The sequence below is a fragment of the Capsicum annuum genome, chromosome 9 (assembly GCF_002878395.1).
Source record: "Capsicum annuum cultivar UCD-10X-F1 chromosome 9, UCD10Xv1.1, whole genome shotgun sequence".
Taxonomy (NCBI): Eukaryota; Viridiplantae; Streptophyta; class Magnoliopsida; order Solanales; family Solanaceae; genus Capsicum; species Capsicum annuum.
The window spans coordinates 69,975,240-69,986,675 of NC_061119.1; the positions used below are offsets into that span (position 1 = coordinate 69,975,240).

An 11,436-nucleotide genomic window follows, 5' to 3' on the forward strand; every position below is an offset into this window, starting at 1 on the left:
CTTATATTCCTTCAATCCTTCCATAACATCATTGTAAATACACACAATTCTTCATGATTTTTATCCTGGAATTACTAATCATATCCATTAGGCACTAAACGGAATAAAAGCTAAATTATACTTAAGAATTCATACAAATGTTCTTGAACTAAGTCCAAATCTTGGTGCATATTGGTGATTTGAGCATATAAATTTGCCCAAGATCACCACCCCACACTTGAAACCTTGTTCCTCCTCGAACACTTTAATTCAAAAGCACAATTACTTTCTCTTTACATCACAATCTCAAAGTTATGTTGCAATGGGTACTTACACTTTGCAATAGTGTATTCTTACATCAGTATGTCAAAACAAATTTAGCATATGCGGCAATTTAGTATAAATTTTTCTATCTCAATAATAAATTTCTAACATGTCGGCAAATTCAATCAAAGAAACACAATAAGTAATCTAGCTTTCATCCGCCTGCATCCCCACTCAAGAAAATTTCCCCATATTAACTCACACTGATATCTATGCAAACATCGGGGAGTATCAACATCAAATCACTCGCTCTCAACAAAAAAATTCATACATGCTAGTAAACGAACCATAAGCTTTACCTTAGTGTACTACTCCACTAATTGTCAGATATTAAGGTGAAGGATCAACTAGATCTTTTCAAGTTGTAATAAAGGCTTAGGGACTGGTAAGTACTATTTGGGGAAATAGTGACTATTTCTCCTAAGTGTTTTAGTACAAGAATAATCAATTAACTCTATTCTCCAACACTAATTTATCCTTCTATTTTCTCCCCATTCTTTTCATTTTTCAACTCCTCTTTCAATTAGCTTATTAACTCAAACAAGGTTAGGAGTATTAGTCATTCCTTCCACATACTTCTTTTTTTTATACCAATTTCATGTTATGCACCCCTATTATAGCCACCCCTAACTTAAGCGAAAGCCTTCGTTAAGGTGCACATTATCCAAATGGACCAGGGCCAAAACAGGTCCATGTAACATTTTTATTTATTAACTCCCAATTGCACACAGAATCTTTAAACATCAATAACAACTACTTTGGGGGCATTAAATTTTACCTTTTTATCCTCCTCTTAGTTATTTTTTTAATTCACATTGAAATGCTCAGGAGCGTATTTCGATCAAATTAGGATTTATCAACGAAAGGATAGGGTTACATAACAGGCTATCAAAGAAAGAGGCTAAAGGCTCAATGGGGCTTACTAAGACTATGCACCAAGGTAGGTCTATTTAGGCTAGAACACGGCTGTCAAAGAAATGCCTAAATCACTTCCTACACCCAACACCTTTTATTTCACTTTATAAACACATCGGGCAAGTTCTAGTCATTTCTATTCATATAGAATATACACAAATCCTCACACTCACAGTGCATGCACTGAATCAAACTAAGGTTCCTAGTCATGTTCTTTATTGAATTCAAAATTAAGCCAACATATCAAATTTTATTTATAGAGATTAAATCATCAGTACTCAAATCAAAACACTCTTATGCTTATTTATACTCAATTTAATTGACATTACTATGAAGATGGCACATTTCACACACTCCTCTAAGATAGTGATTAGGTTATCATTTATTCTTTACTTCCTACGACCACTCCCCTTAAGAAGGTCATCATCCATCTATCATAGGAGATGACAACTAGTTATGACTGTTTATTCCTTATTACCAAAGAGGGCAAAAGTAACTACTTGAAACTACAACTTGCCCATGAGGGCGAAAATAATAATTAAAATAATATTTTAAACTGAAGAAACATGAGATAAATGCCAAAGAGGGAAAATTACAATCCATAAAGTTACTAACTATTACAGACTAGTGTTCTGAATAGCTAGTACTCGCAAAATCAACAAAACAAAAAATAAAATTGTTCATCCATAATTAATAGAAAGAAGATGAAATAGCAAAATACAAACCCACCACCCTACACTTAAATAAAGCACTGTCCTAGTGCTTCCAAATAAACCTATTGTAGGGTGGTAGTATACTCTTTGGTCACTTAAATGGGACTATGGCAGTCATATCCTCAGGAGTCCTATCCACATCATCACCATCATCATTAGCTTCATCATCACCAGACTCATTCTCTTCATCAGACTTCATGTTTGAATCCCTTTACCTGTGCTCTTCATAAGTTTGTATATCATCATTAATCGGCTCAACAAAATATAGGCCAATCCTCAACATAGTCCTAGAATGGTGCTAGAGTGGATAATCAAGCTCTATAGTATGGAGCTCCTCTGGTGTAGCTAGTCTGCCTTCCATCATCGAAAGCATCATCATAAGGCCATACAGCCTGCCCAGTACCTCATCAGTCCACGTTTATCTCTCCACCATGGTCAAAATTAGGCCAGTTTCCCCAGATGTTCTCCTAGCAGTTGTTATATAGGCAGGGAGAGTAATAACCTCAAGCTTATAATACAAATTCTCTTCATCCACGTTGTGCCTTAACAATCTAGAAACCAAACCTCCAAACCAAAAACTACGCCTAGCCTGTGTACGCGCCTTCTTAGTCGCAAAACAAATCATATTACCCATATTTATCTCCACATTAGGACACATCAGGGCATAGATCAAACACACTCTATACTAAGTAACCTCCGCCATATGCTTGACTTGAATCAAGCATAAATAAATAATCTGACCCCGCATCCTTGTTTCCTTGTTCATTTGAGCATAAGGGAAGGAAGAGTGAAAACCTGTAACATGATCCCTAGTCCAACGACCTGACGATCGCTGGCCACACAACAGATGCCTGATATACGCATACAGAGGACAAACTATAAAATGCCTCAAGAAATTTTGTTTTGCTTTTGGTATACCCAACAAGTCATTAATATCAGCAGTAGTGAAACAAATCACTTTCCTGCGAACCTTCAACAAATGATTAGGATGACTTGGGTCCCAGTTCGTGTAAAACTCTCTGACTAAGTACAAATTGCACTTAGTCGGCTGATGGAAAATGAAATTCATATTGATTGCCTCAATTCTTCATACCATGGACGAACATTCTCTCATGAGACTGGCACGGTCAATATACACCTCCGGGATATACTTGGCATCCGTATGCTTGGAATACCACTGCTTCCTATCCTTGAGGACAACTTTGAATCCAAATTTACATACCTTCCCCCACGGAAGTGGTGGGGCCCTATGTATCCTTGTCAGTTGACTTTCAGATTGTCTACTCCTTTTTCTCGCAGGTGCAGAAAGACCTGCCTTAGCCTTACCTTTGACTAGTTGTGGTTCCATAATTCTTGTAATGCAGAAAATGCAACAAATATTTGAGTATGTTAAACTCGGGACTAGCTAAACTGAGTGTGCATTATGGGTGACTTTCCACCCCATAGTTAGTTGTTAGCTAGAACACCTACCTCAAAATTAGGTTACTCAGACTTCCACTTATTGACCTTATTATCATATTCAAAGACATCATATTGCTCTTTGTGACTTCAAAACCATAGTCATTAGTCATTTTGTCAACACACACACCATCTATGAACAGGAGCATTTTGGTACGTTATTGTACATAATAAGTGTACTTACCTAAATTTCAACTAAAATAATTTATAGTACTAACAGGTCCCTAAATCTAAAGTGTGGGGAAAAGTTTGCTTCATAACCAACACATCAAATAGGCCATATGCATATTAAAAACAAATAATCAACCAAAATCCATCCCCTATGGCCATATATCACTTGGAAATCAGTTAACATAATCAGTAGAAATCTTCCCAAATTACTCTTAACACTCCCCCATTCTCATTACTTGATCGATTATCATCTTAAAAATTCGAAACTATGAAAACTCAATTAAGAATTCACAAAGATTGCAAGATAATATATCACATACAAAACTATAGTTTTCAACAAAATTAGGCCCAAATTCTATCCAATATCACAAGACACATGAGGAAAGAAAAAGTAAATCTAAATCTGAAAGTACATACCTCAAAGGTTGAGACAAAGATGAAAGTTGGGGAAAATTTTAAGAAAATTAGTAGGAGGAAAGGGTACAAGGGGCGGTAGTTGGGGGGAAAATAAAAGGGTTTAGGCTCTTAAGGGGGTATTTATAGAGGGGCAGGTCGGGTTAGGTTTAATTGAATATTTTATACCCAATTATAACCATCTCAAAGATGTGGTGTGATTGCATTGATCTACTAGAGAATGCCAATTTCCATTTTACTATCCACCATGATACGGTGAAATCGTGCTAGGCCACTGGAATTCAACAATTATCAAATCACACTTCTCCGCGTTACGATGAAAATCGCGGATCCTTATTTGATTTTGACAATTGTCAATCTACCCATTTCTGCATCACGTCATTCTTCAAAATCAAATTTCCTTGTGTAATTTTCACTCTTTTCTTCCCTAAGACTGATTACTTTCCTCAAATGTGGTAATCTTCTTATCATTTCACTTTGCAATTACCTACAATCTCAAACAAAAACTACAAATATTATAAGTAAAAGTGGGTTGCCTCCCACTCAGCACCTTAGTTTTAGTCATGGCACGACCCATCTTTTTATATTTTTCTTTTCATTTTGATTTTATAAGTTAAAAATTAAATTACCTATTATAATACATTATGGGTTGCCCCCCACATAGCACCTTATTTTAGGTCATGGTATGACTCAGCTCATCATCACTTATTAGCAAAAGTAATAGATTCTTTGTGCTTATCTGGATGATCCACCCAATAGTACTTTACACGCTATCCATTTATAAGGAACTTCTTTGTCTTCTCTTTATTCCATAACTATACAGCTTCATGGGGTGTCATACGTACCCCTTAAAAGGTCTAGACCATTTCAATCATAATTTACCCAGAAATAATTTAAGCCATGAATTAAACAACAACACAAGTAGCCCAGTTTCAAATTCCCTAGCTTGAATTTGCTTGTTATGCCATTTTTTTGTCTTCTCCTTGTAGATCTTGGCATTTTCGTATGCATGGAATATAAAATCATCAAGCTCATTTAGTTGCAATAGCCTTTTCCCCCCACGACAGTCATCTCAAAGTTCAGTTTCTTCACCGCCCAATATGTTTGGTGTTCTAGTTCCACAGGAAAATGACACGCTTTACTATACACCAAACGGCATGGAGACGTCTCAATGGGTGTCTTGTACATTGTTCAATAAGCCCAAAGTGCATTATCTAGTTTCTCTGCCCAATCTTTGGTCTGCCTATTCACGGTCTTCTGAAGTATTTGCTTGATCTCCTAATTTGACACACCTGTCCACTAGTTTGATGATGGTATGCAGTGGAAACCTTGTACCTAACACCATACTTTGCAAGAAGATTTTTGAACAATGTGTTGATAAAGTGCGTACCTCCATCACTAATTATTTCTCTTGGCATACTAAATCTAGAAAATATGTTATTCTTCACAAACTTTAGCACCACTCTTGCATCATTAGTTGGACCCACCATAGCTTTTACCTATTTAGAGACATAGTCAACCGCTACAAGAATGTACAAATTACCGTTTGAATGTGGGAATAGGCACATGAAATCGGTCCCCCAAACATCAATGACTTCCACTTTTAAAATATTATTGAGGGTCATCTCATGACGCCTAGATATAGTACCCAACCTTTGAAATCGGTCATAATGTTTTATGAAAGCCACTGCATCTCTAAACAGAGTCGACCAAAAAAAACTAATTGCAACACTTTTCTTGTAGCCCTCTCACCCCCATGATGTCTACCATATAGAGATGAGTGGCAATCTTATAACACCTTTGAAAATTTAGCCTCTAGGATACACCTACGAATAACTCCATCTGGACCCTGGTTGAAAAGGTACGGTTCATCCCAAATGTAAGAATAAGAATTATGGAGTAATTTCTTTCTTTGTTGTATGGTAGATTCAGCATACCATGGGAACTCAACTGCATCTAATGACAACAACTTTACATTAGGAAACTCCTCCTTAATACTCACAAAGTTATCCATAATATGATCTTACTTTTCCAGCCATGACAAGTTATCAACAACTTTATTTTCAGCTCCCTTTCTATCTCGCACCTCAAGATTAAATTCTTAAAGTAGAAGAATCCCCCTAATCAGTCGTGGCTTTGTATTCTTTTTATTCACAAGATACTTAATGGTAGTGTGGTTAGTATGAACAATTACTTTGTAGCAACTATATAAGATTGAAACTTGTCAAATACATATATAACTGCCAACATTTCTTTCTCTGTAACTGTGTAGTTAACTTGAGCATCATTCAACACCTTACTAGAAAAGTAGATCAATCAAAATACCTTGTCTTTTCTCTGAACCAACACTGCTCCCACCGCAATGTCACTAGCATCACACATCAGCTCAAAAGGTAACTCCTAATCTGGTGCAATCAAGATAGGTGCTTCCGTTAACTTCTTCTTAAGCTTTTCAAAAGCTTCATGGCAATCAACCGCGAACTCAAACTTGGCTTCTTTCTCTAATAATTTGCATATGGGTCTTGTAATATTTGATAAATCTTGAATGAATTGTTTATAGAACCTAGCATGTCCCAAAAAGCTCCACACTCCTTTGACTATGACTGGATGAGGCAACTATTCAATCACTCAACCTTTGCTTTGTCCACTTTAAGCCTTTGGCAGAACACTTTATGGCCTAAGACAATTACATCCTTAACTATAAAGTGGCACTTTTCCCAATTCAACACCAAGTTTGTTTCTTCACATCAAGCTAGAGCTTTGTCGAGATTCCGTCAACACTTTTCAAATGAATCACCATACACGAAGAAATCATCCATGAATACCTCCTCAAATTCTTCCACTATGTTTGAAAATATTGCCATCATACACCTCTGAAATATGGCAGGTGTATTGTATAAGCCGAAGGGCATGCGTCTGAAAGCATATGTATTGTATGGAAAAGTGAACGTGGTATTCTCTTGGTCTTCCGGTGCTATGCTTATTTGATTGTATCCAGAGTACCCATCCAGAAAACAATAATGCTCTTGCCCTACCAATCTATCCAACATTTGGTCAATGAAGGAAATTGGATAATGATCTTTATGAGTTGTTTCATTCAATATCCAATAATCTATACATATTCACCAACCGATCATTGTACGTGTGGGAATCAACTCATTATCATCATTGCTCACTACTGTCATTCCTCCCTTCTCTGGTTCACAGTTCATTGGACCCACCCATTTGATATTGGAAATTGGATAGATAATACCACTATCTAACCACTTGATCACTTCTTTCCTAACCATCTCCTCCATCAGAAGATTCAACCTTCATTGTTGCTGCACTCTAGGTCTGTAACCCTCTTCTATATAAATATTGTGCATGCAAAATACTGGATTAATTCCTGAAATTTTAGACATCTGCCAGCCAATCGCCTTTCTTCTATTCTTGAGAACTGCTATAGCTTTCTTTACTTGTACATCTGATAATACTGTAGATAAAATAACAAGCAAGGTATGTTGATCACTAAGAAAATCATATTTTAAATATGGAGGAAGAACCTTAAGCTCTAATTTAGGAGCTTCTTCAACTAAAGGCCTAGGTGAAGAACAATTGGCCTATTTAAAGGTTCGAATGGAACTTTGTTTGTCTCAATTACAATAAAATTCATAACCTTGACCAATTCCAATGCTTCCATATCTCCATGCAGATCATAACCTATCAGAGCTCACTCTAATGGATCATCAGAAAACAAAAACTACCACTTTGAAGCAAGATTAATAACTGATATAGATGACAACTCCTCATATATGGCTAGCAGTTTCAATGCTTTGTACGCGTCAAAACTTCTACTTTGTCATGCACTCGCATTGTTATTTTTCTAGATGCTACATCAATGAGGGACTATACCATTGCTAAGAACGGTCGTAATGGAACAACAAGATTAGCCTCAAAGTCAAGAATCACAAAATCCACCAGAAAGATTAAAGATCCCACTTGTACCAACACATCTTCAATAATACCATCTATTTTTGGGACTCCTACGACCGATCTTCCAGTACCATGACATAGGCATGAGATTTATGCTAGAACCTAAATCACACAATCGATGTGTACAAATAGTCTAACCAATGGTAATCTGCAAGGTGAAACTACCTGGATCCTTCAAATTTTTGTGGGCAGTTTATTTTGAATTTTAGATGTGCACTCTTAAGTAAGTGCAACTCTAGCATATTCAGTCAACCGGTTCTTATTGGAAACAATATCCTTTAAGTATTTAGCATATTTTGGAACACTCTACAGGATGTCAACAAGAGGAAGGTTTACTTGAACCTGCTTCAAAAGATTTAGAAACTTCTTATAACTGGCTTCCTCTTGATGCTTCCTTGCCCTTTGAGGAAAGAGTAAGGAAATATTCTTATTCTCCACATAAATTTCTTCACTTGCCTCTTTTTCCTTAACTCCTACTTCTGCATTCTATTTCAAACTGTCATCAGTGACTGCAGGATTTTCCTACTCATGAATCGTCTCCATATTTTATAAGCCACTCCTTTTTGTAACCATATTCAACTATTTAGGATTAGCCTCAATGTCGCTAGGAAATGCTTCTTGTGGCCTTATATTCCGCAATCCTATAATTTGACCTAATTGGAACTCCAGATTTTTTGTGAGCAATTGTTGACTCTTTAACTCAGCTGCAAACTGTGCTTGTTGAGTATTTATGTCTGCCGTAAACTATGATTGTTGAGCCATGAATTGCTTAATCAACTCCTTCACATTGCTATTCTGAGTAGTCGCCTGATTATTCTAATTCGGTTATGGATTTGATTGCACTATTCCATTATAGTGATTTGTATTCTATGCCTGATTTCCACCCCATAAAAAATTAGGGTGGTTCCTCTAGTTTGGATGATACGCACTTCCGGAAACTTCACACCATGATGTACCTATTAAACTGCATTTATTGTGGCTAATGGTTGTGTTGCACCCAACTTTAAGTTGTTCAGCTGAGTAGTCATATTATTCTACATTGCTGCAATCTGTGCCTATAATGAAGTAAATTGATCAACCTCCAATACCTCTGTAACCTTCTTGGGAGCACTTCTTGAGACCGCATGCCAATCAGGATTCCCTTGTGCAATTTGAATCAACAATGTATACAGTTCTTCATACATTTTTTCTAAAGCTTGGCCTCCTGCTGCTAAATCTAGAGAATCTTAGTATTAGACTTAAGGACATTTATAAATATGTGCGCCAATACATCATTCGATTGATAGTGATAGGGATAATTTCTGAGCATTTCTTTGAATCCCTCCCAAGCTTGGTAGAGATTTTCTCTATCTTCTGTCTGAAACTCAATATCTCACTCCTCAATTGTGCAGTCTTCTGGGATGGAAAGAATTGAATAAGAAACTTCCAAGCACAATCTTCCCAAGAAGTGATAGAGTGCGGCAGTTCAACATGTAACCACCTCTTTTCTTCCCCCATTAGAGAAAAGGGAAGGAGTGTCAATCTGACATAATCAGTATTCACATCTTCAGGAATGTATGTGTTGCTTATTTCTAGAAAGGTCTGCAATTGCTACTGCGGATCCTCATGTGAAAGTCCGTGAAATTCCCCCACAGATTTTAACAATTGCACCATATTTTGTTTCAATTTTCACCGACCTTCTTGTTCAAGCTTTCAAATGTTGTTAGTTACATAGTTTGTAAGTGTGATTTCCACCTCATGAACAAGTTTTGCAGCTGGTTGAATAGGAAAAATTGGACTAATAGGATCTGGAAGATTTCTAATATTTGGATAAGAAACAATTGGATCTCGTATTTCAGCCATCTATCACTGTTGAATGTAATATCGAGCTCTTCACCTCTAATGAAAAATTATTTTCGGTTCTTCCAAGGGCTCTACTAACTCTTTATCCCTTGCCAGTCTAATGTTTGGCTAAACCTGCAAAAATTCAGCCGCTAAGAACAAGTTGTTAACACTTAAACTTATTATCAAAAACCAAAAATTAAGCAATTTACTAATTCTATTAGGTCCCCGAAAATGGCGCTAAGATATTATTGTGCCCCTACGCACACACAAGTATACATGATCGTACAAGTATTATAGAGACTTAAATAGTCAGATAGCGTTCCCATGGGGAACAATAAATTAGAAATATATTCAATCTTTAGTTTAAGAAAATTGGGTATTATATGCTTGAAAGTAACAAGATGATTTTAATTTTATAAATAAAATGTAAAATATTAAACAAGAAATAATTAGTGAAGACTAGAGCAAAGCAAGCAACGGTTGTAATCAATAATGAGGATGATTCCAAGGTTGAGGTATTCCGAACAATCATACAATTCTTTATTCTTATCACAGTCTAATTGATTATCAGATTGATGATTTGCAAGGTTTATCAACGATCTTGGTCTCCCGACCTAAAATCTTTTATCTATTGAACGTTGTAGCTACAACTCCCGCAGAGATACAACAATTCTTCTAGATTCCAATGCAAGTGAGTCAAGTAAGGCTTCTAGGTATATCCCTATCCTAGATGCTAATTCAAATCCCTTATTTCATAAAAGAATGAGAACCTTGCTCACTAATTTCTTCGTTCTATCCTACGATTCTCCTCCCGGATGCACATAGAAATATAGATTTATTCTAATGGTGGCCAATCATTAAAATAGTAAACTCAAGAAATTAAGAACAACCCAGATGATAATTCAAAAAGAAACTATGAAAAAAAACATAAAAGAGTAATCATGTTCTTAGCCGCAACCCTAGAAATAGGGTGTTTAGCTACACATGTTTGAATTCATCATCCAAAATAAGTAATTAATCATACCCAAAACAAGTCTTGAAGTAAAAAAATTAAAAATAATGTCTATGAACCCTAAAAGAGAGAACTTTCTGCTTTTTCGACGCTCCTATGCTTGCCAAAAGTCCCTAAAATTATCTTAGATTTGTCCTTTTATTGTTGGGACAAAACACTTAAAATCTTCTCGATTTTGCCACACGGCGCGTCATGCCATGCTTTCAATTGCTATTTTCCATTAAAATCTGGGAAATTTTGGAGCTCAAGTATTCCTTGAAATTTGTAAAATACACCCTCGCGGTGAGCCACTGGATTTGGAAAATTGTGAAATATCCATATTCCGTGACGCGCTAAACTTTAGGTAGCACCATTTTATAAGTTGGACTGCTCCATGATGTGGTGGTTTCACGGACCTGTACTGGAAAATGCCAAGTGAGAATTTATGCCTTTCCGCAATTTGTTGATTTTTCAAACCTTCACTGGAATTTAACCATTGCTATTTTGTTGGTAAGCGCGACACGGAGTGTCATTATATGAGGATTTCTACTTTCTTGCTTCCCCTTTTTAGCTTTATTTCACTCCCTTGTATTCCTTCAATCCTTCTATAACATCATTGTATCCAAATGCACACAATTCTTCATGATTTTTAGCCTAAAAGTACTAATCATA

General features: G+C 36.3%; 1 non-coding gene across 1 annotated transcript; it reads left to right on the forward strand.

Moving 5' to 3' along the window:
- Window positions 1-9,229: 9,229 nt before the first annotated feature.
- LOC124887471 lies at window positions 9,230-9,335 on the forward strand. The gene has a single exon (XR_007045245.1). It is a non-coding gene; the product is annotated as a small nucleolar RNA R71 (small nucleolar RNA).
- Window positions 9,336-11,436: the final 2,101 nt, after the last annotated feature.